The following is a 12,500-nucleotide window of genomic DNA, read 5'->3' as shown; positions in this document are numbered from 1 at the left end:
GGTATTCAACCCCTAATCATAAACGTTTACTTCATGATAAGTGATACCATATGGACCAAATACACAAATTATGGATAATTAGCACGATCCACTAATTAATTGAGTGAATCTCATCACTTATCTCATCTTTATATATTAAATTACTGATAAACGTGAATCCGATGAATGAAGATGGTAATAAAAAACAAATAATAGATTGAAATAGCTGGACAGATGTTCGACTAATGAGTATACTGGCTTGCTTTTTATTGGGCTGTCAGATAAATTTGTTCATTTTTTAAAATAATTTTCTGCTTGGTCACTCCATTGCTATATATTTGAAAAGAGTAAAATTTATTCAAATTTAAAAAAAAAGACGATTAACAAAAGTCGTAGAGTTACAAAAAATAAAATAAAATAAAAACATTGTTGAAAATATTTTGTGATAATTCAAATAATGCTGGAAAGGATTAAAATATTTTGGGTTAGGAGAGCCGAACGAATTTTACTGACAACCCAATATATATGGAAGCATGACACTGTTATCGGCAATTTCTTAATATAGTTGGAACTTTCTCACTACAAATCCTCAATTATTCAGAGATTTATTACAAAATATATTAAAAAGTTAAAGAAATGATTTTAAATTCTCAAACACAGGATAATGCTAATAATATAGCCTGAACAGGATAAGCTACCCCTATTTTGCAGAAAAAGTGTTGGCGGCCATTAAATTCACTTCTTTAACTTTCTAAGACATCTCAACGCTTCTAAAAGCAAACTTCGTTTGTTTGTTTACGTTCATCGTAATTTGAATTTAAAACATATTAAGTACAAAATATATTCAAACATGTAATCAAAACAGAATATATCCATTTTAATGTTTCCACAATTTTTGGAGCACTTTAAGATTCAGAGTATGAAGTTAATCATGAACGAGATTTGATTTAAAGTTGTATCGTATTCTGCTACCGATAGTGGATCTAATCGGTTTGGCTGCCAGCATCAATTCTGTTCGAATTGATTTCATATTCAGTGTAATGATACACTTTTATTGGCTAATGAATGACATGAAAACCATTTTTGCTATAAATCAATGAATAAAGAGTTATTAACAATTATAGCTTGAAAATTTTGGTAATTTTAGCCAATCGTAAGCCACAGACACATTCATGCCTGTTTCCATTGTAAGAAGCGGAACATGAGTATTATTTTGTCTGCGAGAAAGCACGTGTTGACAAATATATTGAAACCACTTGTTTTACCTATCTGTTGACAATTAGGCATGTGAATTTATGTGGCGCAGGAGATAGGAAAATTGTGATTTGTTCGAGAAATTGAATGAGTGTATTTTTAACTTTCGTTTTCAATGAATTAGTCATTGTTTGCTTTTCAAAAATATTTAATTTGTAATGTGCTATTTTGTTTTTAGATAAATCTTTTAAGTTCATGCTATCGTATTAAAAGGATATTGAATGCTTAAAACTACAAAGACGTGTTGTTTACTCTTTCTATTTTTTGTTAACCCGAAAGATGGTACCCACATTCAACAAGTGGAGAGTACGTGGGCCTCTGTGAAGCGACACTGTAGCACTAACCGTTTTATGGTAGATCCATATCTCTGTGAATTTATGTGGCGCAGGAGTTACGAAAATTGTGATTGTATTGTGAAGTATTTCTAACTTTCGTTTTTAGTCTTAAAAATATTTTGTAATACGTTGCTTATTGCATGCTTAAATGTGTGTTTTTTAATCATATTTTGTTCATTCTTTTATTTTCATATATAACATATAAACATGTACATCTTTGAGAACGTTGTCATTTTATAAGATTTTGTTGGTGTAGTAACTTGTCCTGTTCTTTTCCAGGTTTATAATCTTAAGAATATTACTTTCCATGCTCGCATTTTTCCATGTAATAACTAAAATGATCATCCTATTGTGTTTCAAGTATAGTTTTCAGATCTAATTGGCCTGTTTTGCGTAATTTTCATATATTGTTTGAATGACAAACCCAAGTCGAATTGAGTGAAGAATGTGATTAGAAATATATACTGAGATAAGATTATTTACAAAAGATGCAAATTGTTTTCTTTTATATAAATATAGAATGGCTACTGTGATTTTGATAATTAAATCTAAACAAGTCGTAGCTGACATGCTTGAGCAAAAGTGTCTGGCAGATAACATGTACCATGCTTTCACTAATGCAGTTGCGAACAAACATAATCACCCTCTCTGCCCTCCTACCCTTAAACCAACGGAATATCGAGGATGTGACGGCTGGAAGAAGAGGGCTGCATTAACTCTAGATCGGCACTCATCTTCAACGGAATAGATTGAATAAACGTCAAATTAAGGGTTTTTCTCAAGGCCGCCCAGTTTAGGAATCGAGCCCACAACCTCATGACAACGAGCTAAAACAAAGAAAAAGATATAAGTAACCAGAGATTATCGCAATAAATATCCAAAATAAGACGGCATTTAATATAATTCTTTCTAATTCCGCCAAGGTCGACCTTGCCTTTCATCCTTTCAGGGTTGATAAACATAATACACGTTTGCATAAATAACAAACGAAAAAAACAAAACAAAAAAAAAAAACGACAAGCTAGCCAGTATGGGGATCGAACACACGACATTCGCGTTATTAGCACGACGCTCTAACCAACTGAGCTAACCGGCCGCTCGAGATTCAAGAATCTATCTATCTATGTGTGTGTGTATGTGTGTGTATATGTGCGCGTGCGCGCGCGTGCGCGCGCGTGCGTGTGTATGTGTCTGTTTGTCTGGCTTTGTGTCTGCGTTTGTCCCCCACCCACCGCATTACAACCGCCGTTGGTTTGTTTCCGTCTCCGTAACTTAACTGGTTGACAAAAGGGAACGATAGAATAAGTACCAGACTTAAGAAGTACTGGTGGGGGTGGGCGGCTATGGTCGATTTGTTCGACTACACCGTTCACGGCAGTGCCTCCAGTACAGCTGCAGTCTGAAACAAGACTGAAAGAAATAAAAGATAAAAGAGGTTTCATGAACGTTAAAACATAAAATGTTATGAAAGAACGCGATAAGAAAATATATTGAAACAAACCATTTGACTAAGGAAGAAAGGTATATATGCAGCAATGCTTTCAATGGTTTAGAGAGAGAGAGAGAGAGAGAGAGAGAGAGAGGATAGACATATAAATCAGTTAGCGAGAGATTTATAACAAAACGTATTTATTTTGATGTTCGAAAAATGTATGGCAAATCATTTTTAAAAATCTACATTTAAAAATCCTTCATCCAGTAAAGCTTTGCTGCCCAGAAAGATGTCTTCCAGTTACAAAGCTCTACTCTTATCTGAACAAGTGTAAAACACATGTCATATGTATAATATTTTTAACGTCTCATTAACGTCTGGCCGGTTAGCTCAGTTGGTTAGAGCGTCGTGCTAATAACGCGAATGTCGTGGGTTCGAGCCCCATACTGGCCATATAACTTTTTGTTTGCTATTTCTAAATCTGACCTATGTTCTAAATCTGTCTTTCGCCAACATCACCTTATTTTTCGAATTGGATAAGGAAATTAAAGACTTCTGATCAGTTTTATTATTTATATTTTTTATCTTTTACTTCTTTTCGTCATTGAACTACGGTCATGCTGGGGCATCGCCTTAAAGGGTTTTTTGTTGTACAAATCGAATCCAGTATTTATCATTTTATAGTCCAGTGCTAATTCTGTCGGTCTCTTTTGCTGAACTTTCGCTGAGTAACGGTGACGTAAACAAACCGATACCGGTTGTCAAGCAGTTGGAGGAGATGGCAAACATGAACACACACACATACATGACAGGCTTCCACACAATTTCCGTCTATCACATTTATTCACAAAGCATTGGTCGATCCGGAGTTATAGCAGAAAACACTTTCCCAAGGCGCTGCACAGTGGGACTGAAACCGAACCCACGTGGTTACAAAGCGAGTTTCTTAACCACCCTCCTGTTTGCCACGAAAAAAGATGGAGAAAGACAGAAAGCTGAAATGGAGTGATATTAGCAAAAAGTAGAAACACATAAAGTTAGATAAGAGCGGTAAAAGAAAAATTCGAAAATATATTTGGAGGATGTCAAATTGTTTTTTGTTCTTTCATCTTTCTTTCTCTTTCTATTTGCCAATCTCTGGAATAGTGGAACAGAGAACGGCGGAGAATGAGGGACACACATGAAGAGAAGAACATAGATGGAGAGAGATGAAAGTAGAATGCTAGCGACGGATGTTCACATTTTCATCGCTATCTCCTATGGCAGCTTTTTTAAAACAGTCATCAGATTTCGATGTTTTGAACGAACATATAAATGAATGAACAGATAAATAAATAAACAAATACATAAATAAATAAACCAAAATATTTTTTGGCCTTCCATCACACAAACACTCACACACACACACACACACACACACACACGCACACACACACACAGACAGTGCTTCAGCTCGTCATGTATTGACAAAAACGTTATGTCTGTTGAGAGTAAATGGGCAGGGGTACAAAAACGAGGGAGCACCAACATAGTATTTCAACCCGCTAGAAATAGCAGCCATATCTGCCTCAAATCACATCATATTCTTTTATGTATGCTTATATGTATCATATCGTATTATCTAATTAGTGTTTATATATGCTTTTACAGTACAACGTTGAAGGCATTTATATTATACCTAGACCTGGTAGAAATAACAGTCAAATCTCTCTACGCTCCAGCATAGCCATATAGCTGAAACCGGCAAAAGAATATGCGATATATACGTATAAATCTCTGTGATAGTTATAGCTAGACTTGAAGGAAATAGCAGCCAAATATCCCTATAATCACACCATACTACTTTAATATGTATAATATATGTATGAGCCAACAAAAGAGATCTCTATATGATAGTTCTGAAAGCTACTTCGTCGGTTACGACGACGAGGGTTCCAGTTGGTTCGACCAACGGAACAGCCTGCTCGTAAAATTATGTCAATAATTTGATGTCAATAAATACTAACGCGCTTAATGCATTGCTTTGACCATGGCTCTATAAAAAACAAACAAACAAACTGGTACTCCGTCAGTTACGATGACTAAGATTCCAGTTGATCCGATCTACTGAACAGCCTGCACATTCATTTAACGTGCAAGTGGCTGAACACTCCACAGACACGTGTACTTTTCACATAGTTCTCAGAGAGATTCAGCGTGGCACTGAATATGACAAGGCTGGCCCTTTGAAATACAAGTATTACTCCTTTTTGGCAGCTGACTGGACTGGAGCAACGAGAAATAAAGTGTCTCGCTCAAGGGCACAACGCGTCGCCGGGAATTGAACTCACGACCTTACAAATAGTAACTAAATCACCATAACCCCATATCCTAATATCTAATGTAGAAACATATGCCTGTATTATCCTTTATCAGACAAATCCTCCTAAAATCTCACACTAAGACCATATGTACATATGAGAGAACTCGTTGTGAAGACAAGATGGTACAAGCAGCCAAAACTCCCTCCAATTACAACATATCTTATGTATGCTTACAATCATGTATGAGCCAACGAAGGAGCTCTCTTCATTTCAGATAGACTTGGTAGAAATATCAACAAAGTCTCTCTCAGAGGTCACCATACTCCGCTATGTACAGACGTATATATGCAACAACGAGGGAGTTGGTACGTGGTTGCTAGGCCTGATAAAAATAACAGTTAATTCTCTCTGAAATCAGACCCAACTGTGTTACGTATATACGTATGTCAACGAAGGAGATTTCAAAATGGTTGCTAGCTCTGATGAAAATAGCAACCACATCTCCATAAAATCACACCCTGTTATTTCATGTACACACACACACACACACACACACACACACACACACACACACACATCCGCCCCTTCAATCTCGCCCCCTCCTTTGTTTTGTTTAGGCTTTATGCAACTTTAGCTGTATTTAATCTCATATTCCTTTTATTTCTAAATGTCATTGTTGCCATTGATATAAAGAAAGCAGAGAATATTGTTTATCTCGGGACTTTGAATTGGATAAATGGCTAGGAAATTTTTGCTGTAATTCTTATACAGTTCTATATTTAAGAGATGAGGAATTATGTACATTATTTACATTTGACGGATATTTGTCCTCATCTTGTTTGTTGTTATATATCAGCCGAAACGTTGTGTTAACAACAAACAAGATGAGGATAAATATCCGTCAAATGTAAATAATGTAAATAATGGAATTCTTATGTTAGTGAATTTAGTCATAGATACTATTTTATTAGTTAATTTGTTATGAGTTTCAAAATAAGCGCATTACTGCAAGGCATTACGTTGATACAATGGCCTGGAAGCGCCGATGAAGCTTGATAGTATAAAATGCACGTGTTTTGAATTAGCTATTAGCGACAGGCTCAGCCTTTGTAACGAATATTAATTAACACATTCAATTTAAATTGGATATGCTTATAACGCCTTAAACTGCGATAAACGTCCAGGGAAATCATCGAAATCATCTCTCGTTCCAAAAGCTGATTCTCTCGTTGGTAGCTATCTAATACACCGATAATAGCGGAAAGCTGGCGGGCTGTGTATAAGTTAGCTGTTAATAACACTGGTTGTTTAGCCAGTGTTAAAATATATCGGTTTCAATGATTTTCGAACAGGCATTCACTGTTTGACTGATGATCCAAAGTACGGTGAAATCAGATGATACAACAGTGCCATCCGCGGGTGCTGACAAAATGTCGTCAGCCGATATTATCTGTACTTTTTTAGCATTTATCGTCTATACAAGATAAGTTCTCAGGACGTTTACCGCAGTCTAAGGCATAATAAATAATACAGAATAAGTTTAGTGTGGTAATTAACATATATTTTAATGTTTCCGATAGTACGCATTTTAAAATATTTTTAGGTTGAAATTGTAAAGATAAACTAAGTTTCAACGGTATTCAAACTGCAACTGTACCAGCATTAGACAAAATGAAGTTGGCATCGGCAGAGTTTGAAATTACAACCCAAAGAGCTGGGAACAAACATCATCATATACTTTATGAAACGCTCTAACGATTGTCAATAAAGAACCTTCAATATATGTAGTCTATATGGACAAATACACCCCCCCACACACACACACAAGCATATACGTATATATTCGTGTATATGTAAATATGTGTGTACGTGTGTGTGTGAGTGTGTATATATACATGTGTGTATATATATATATATATATACACACATACATACACACACCTATGTACATGTATATATGCATACATATGTATATGTATATATATTCATACATATATGTATATGTTCATATATACAGACATATCTGTATACATATGTATATACAAATATATATGTATATATATATATATATATATATATATATATATATATATATATATATATATATATATATATATAGAGAGAGAGAGAGAGAGAGAGAGAGAGATCGCTCTCTTACCTTTATATAAATGTATGTATATGTTTATATATGTATATATACACATGTACACGTGCGTGTGTGTGTCTGTGTGTGTTTGCGTGTATGTATAAGCCTACATTCTGTACACACACACACACACACACACACACACACACACACACACACACACACACACACACACATTTACGAGTGTGTGCGTTTGTGTGCATGCGTCTGCACGCGCGTGTATAGACATGCAGACAATAGCTTGCAATTGATAAACCGAAAACATCAATCACGGTGTATTACGAAATAAAACAAAAAGAAGAGCAAAACAAAAAACAAAACAAAACAACCTGGAACTAAGCAGAATGAATAAGAAATGCTACCCGCCACCAAAGAAAAAAAAAAGCAACAACAAAAACACAAGCAAACAAAGAAATATAGCATCGAAACGAATTCTTGAAATGAAAGAATGTTTAGAAAGCCGTGAAGCGACAAGAGTATTGGGAAAACTTTCAATAAAAGATGGCTGCATGTTCTGTAGAAGAAGAGCAGATGTTACTTTATATTAAAGTATTGTTAGCCAACAATTGACTTATTTCAGTTGTGGTATTGATTATATTGTTTATGTCTTGGTGTGGATGAGATTGTTTTACTTTTTGCTTACCAGATTATTATTGAAGAATGTCAAAAGATCTGCTGGCTTTTCTTCTCTTCTCGTTGTTGACTGACCGAAGACCGAAGATCGCTGTGAGGAGAAATATGTATGTATGTATGTATGTATGTATGTATGTATGCATGCATGTATGTGTATGTATGTGTGTGTATATATATATATATATATATATGTAAGTATATAAGTATATATATATATATATACTTACATATAAGAGACAAGGTGTACGTACACCACTATATATATATATATATATATGTATAAATAATATATAAATATGCGTCCTTGTCCCATTCTGTATTATTTATTTATATATATATATATATATATATATATAGGCATATATGCATACATTCACACATACTTAATTTATATATTCATATATGGATATACTGAGGGCCAGCGAGCGAGCGAGCGAGCGAGAGAGAGAGAGAGAGAGAGAGAGAGAGAGAGAGAGAGAGAGAGAGAGAGAGAGAGTGGTAGATAGAGAGATAGAGAGAGATAGAGAGCGAGAGAGACAGGGAGAGACAAGGAGAGAGTGAAAAAGAGAGAGAGAGAGAGAGAGAAAGTTAAAAAGAGAAAGAGGCGGATAGATCTTGTCTCTCATTGGTCGACTGAAAAGAAAGGGAAAACGAAAGACATATCCTCACACCTACATACGCATACACACACACACAGACATCCTCGGTGGCATTTCTGAAACCATGGGAAATATTCGTTTGTAAGTTTAGTTGTTGTGGAGAAAAAAATTATCGTTCGAACCCAACGGTGTTTGGTTTTAAAAAATCCCATATGTTGCAGTGATGGTAAGCCTGTCCGAATGCAGAGAGGCGTCTGTACCGTAATTCATTGTTGTCCACCTTGAAGATGTGTTCCATTGCATGAAGAGTGAGAACGTGGCCAGCCGTTGAATTTGAATCCACACACATAGAATCAGAATGCCAAAAGCTAACAAAAACTCACAGATCATCCGCCAATCTGCCTGTATAGATATACATAGTACGTTCATACGTACATACATGCAGTTGAACTGTACGTAATTTTTTGATAATATAGACAATGTAGTCAGGAGAGGATTTCGTTTTTAAACACAACTGTGGAAAGCAATGATCATTTTTCAGTCTTTTTAGGTCTCATCTGTGAAGAGTATTAAGCTCAGCAGTTAAGACTTATGTATTATTAATATATCGTCGTCGTCGTCGTCGTCGTCGTCGTCAGCGTTTTATCGTGTGTCCGATAATTTATTTGGTTTCTTCTTGACCACTTCTTCCCCTCTGTCCGTGTTCATGCCTCTGATGACTAATGAGGCCGATTCTTGCATGGACGTGTCTGTTGGAAAGTTCACAAAGGATCCGTGATGGAAGCTTTGGCTGTTGTGGCCTCCGTTATCGTTTCTCTTCCTTTCTTGTCGTTTTTCTTCCTCTTTCCTTTGTCGTTCAGCATCAAAATGATTTGTCCATGCCGGGCCTGTCCTGAACTTCAATGTCCCAGGCTTTGAGACATTAATATATTGATACATATACAGACAGGAAAAGTGACCCTGATATACACATATATATATACGACGAGCTTCTTTCAGTTTTCGTCTACCAAATCCACCCACAAGGCTTTGGTCGGCCCGAGGCTATAGTAGAAGACACTTGCCCAAGGTGTCACGCAGTGGGACTGAACCCGGAACTATGTGGTTGGTAAGCAAACCACTCCTAAGATTATTTCTACAGATATTCTTTAGAATTATAGCCAGCACTGATTTTTGCTATAACGTTTCGTATCGAGACGTCAGATGTAAACAAACAATTAATAAGTTTTTATGAAATTAATTCTTAATTTCCAGAATTTATTTTCTCTTTAAATCCAGCATGAGGCTGCCAGTGTATGCATGTATGTATGGATATGTTGTTGTCAAATGAGTACGGCTTTATGTATGTTTGTACGTATGTGCATGCGCATCTGCATGTAGGTGTGTGTGTGTTTGCGTGTTTGTGTGGTTCGTTTATTTAGTGTGTACTATGTATGCCTTGTGTGCGGAGGTTAGCATTCATAGATGATGTATTGCTGTGTCGTGTGTGTGTGTGTGTGTGCATGCATTTGCATGTCTGCGCAGACGTATGTATTAGCTGTGTTTCCAGGGTGTGATGGTAGTGTTACGACGAGTGGGTGTGAGTATGCGTATATCATTGCTTTGAGAATGTGTATTTCATTGTTGCTGTATATGTATGCATTTTTGATGTTTTGTGTCTGTTGCTGTGTTGCTTGAGCCTCGTATACATGAATGTATGAACACTATATATGATAGTCTGAATGTGTCTAATGCGTATGTGCGTGTCATTTAAATGTGTTTTGTTGTTTTGGGGGCTATGTGTACATGTGATTATCGTATTTATGGAGATGTAGTGGAAATACATGAATAGTGTGAATGTGTCACTGTATTTGTAGTAGTTAAATTTAATGCTTGAAGGGCGAAAATGAGTGCTAGTTCGCGTTGGAGACGATAAACTTGAGTACAACTGCATAGAGCTACATTGAATAGGTAGAGATGTCAAGTGAAGTGATCTGGTGCATGGAAATTGTGAGCGACGGGGGAATCATTATAAAGATAAATATTCCAAAGGTGCTCAGTGGAGCGGTCAGGCAAGCGTCGTCCACTCTACCTGATATATAGGAGTAGCAAGGGGAGTATTTCAAGCAACAAATAAGATTTGTACAGGGGAAGGTTATGTGTAGGAATGGTGGTTAGATCAAGCGTGGAGGCTGGGGTGACAGCAGCGATGTGAGCTCAGAAGGGATTCAGGCTTGGTGTGCTTGAAGAAGTGAAGAGTGGTTTGCAGAAGATATGAGAAGTGGTGGGTTAGGTTGGAGGATTCGGAGCGGTGGGAAAGAAGGCGGCTGTGGGTGGGGAATATATACATGCATGTAAGCATACACATATACACACACATATATGCACACACACACACATATATGCGCGCACACTCACACACATACACACACATTGAATCGATCACTACTTTTTTAAGTCTGGTAATTTTTATATCGATATATTTTGTCGAACCGCTAAGTTACGGGGACGTAAACACGCCAACACTGGTTGCCAAGCGGTGGTGGAGAACAGACGGACACACAGACACAGACATACATACAAAGGGATTCTCTCAGTTTCCGTTTACCAAATCCACTCACAAGGCTCTGGACGACCCGAGGCTATAGTAGAAGACACCTATCCAAGGTGCCAAGCAATGGGTCTATTCATTCAACTAAAATTAGTTCGACTAAAATTCCTGAAGGCAGTGTTCCAGTATGGCTGCAGTCCAATGACTGAAACAAGTAAAAGACCACAAGATAAACTTCAAACCCGCTCACCACTCCATGTCACTCTTTTATTTTCAATCCATTTAAATCTTAGTGTTCTTTTCCATGGTTTCTTTAATGTGTTTGGGAAGTAAGCTTCTTATTTCTTTACTGCCCACAAGGGGCTACACACAGAGGGGACAAACAAGGACAGACAAACGGATTAAGTCGATTATATCGACCCCAGTGCGTAACTGGTACTTATTTAATCCACTCCGAAAGGATGAATGGCAAAGTCGACCTCGGTGGAATTTGAACTCAAAACGTAAAGGCAGACGAAATGCCACTAAGCATTTCGCCCGGCGTGCTAACGTTTCTGCCAGCTCGCTGCCATAAAGCTTCTGACCACACAGCCAGCCTGTTGAACAAATGACTACTTTGGGCATTACTATGCACGTGGTTTCATTAATATCAGCTTTGACGATAACTTCCCCACCGATAGACCATTACGTAAACATTAACATATTTAAAATAGGGGGGTTCCATTTGTATCCGAAGGGTTAACTTTAGGATTTGAACTGCTTGATAACAAGTTTGATGTTGATCCGTTTATAGTTTTAAATGGCTCTTCGGGTTAGTAAGGCTAGATTATATATAATAGTTTTATATATTATGTACTGAAGAAAGCTTTGTTGACTTTTCTGCTACATAAGGATTAACAGGGTCAAGTAAGAGTTGTAATAATTTGGGTTTTATTGACGGGTTAAATGCCATTGCAGGAAATAAACTGCAATGATAAACGCGTGTGTTAACCGATATTAACGTGCTTGCATTGAGTAAAAATAAATTAGAGTAGATTTCACTGGAAATTACGTGTAATTGTGTTTATATATGTTAACTGGTGTGTGTGTGTGTGTGTGTGTGTGTGTGTGAATTGTAGTATGAGTGAAGCTGTATTTATGAAAGTTGCGATGAAAGTGCTAATCAGTTGTATATGGCATCCACCACCACCACCACCACCACGCCACTACCGTTAATGTTATAATGTCACCGCCACCGCCGCCTCCACCACTATCGCCGCCACAACCATCACCACCAGAAACAATAGCAA

The 12,500-nt window shown here is 36.9% G+C and overlaps 1 long non-coding RNA gene and 1 other non-coding gene across 2 annotated transcripts in view; one reads left to right on the top strand and one right to left on the bottom strand.

Moving 5' to 3' along the window:
• LOC149133982 (uncharacterized) overlaps window positions 1-12,500 on the bottom strand; it is a 126,108-nt gene that overhangs the window by 694 nt on the left and 112,914 nt on the right. The window lies entirely within an intron of this gene.
• Window positions 3,380-3,453, top strand: Trnai-aau (transfer RNA isoleucine (anticodon AAU)). The gene has a single exon. It is a non-coding gene; the product is annotated as a tRNA-Ile (tRNA).

This window comes from Octopus bimaculoides, chromosome 9 (genome assembly GCF_046866305.1).
Source record: "Octopus bimaculoides isolate indiv1 chromosome 9, ASM4686630v1, whole genome shotgun sequence".
Taxonomy (NCBI): domain Eukaryota; kingdom Metazoa; phylum Mollusca; class Cephalopoda; order Octopoda; family Octopodidae; genus Octopus; species Octopus bimaculoides.
This window is presented reverse-complemented; position numbering and strand designations above follow the sequence as displayed.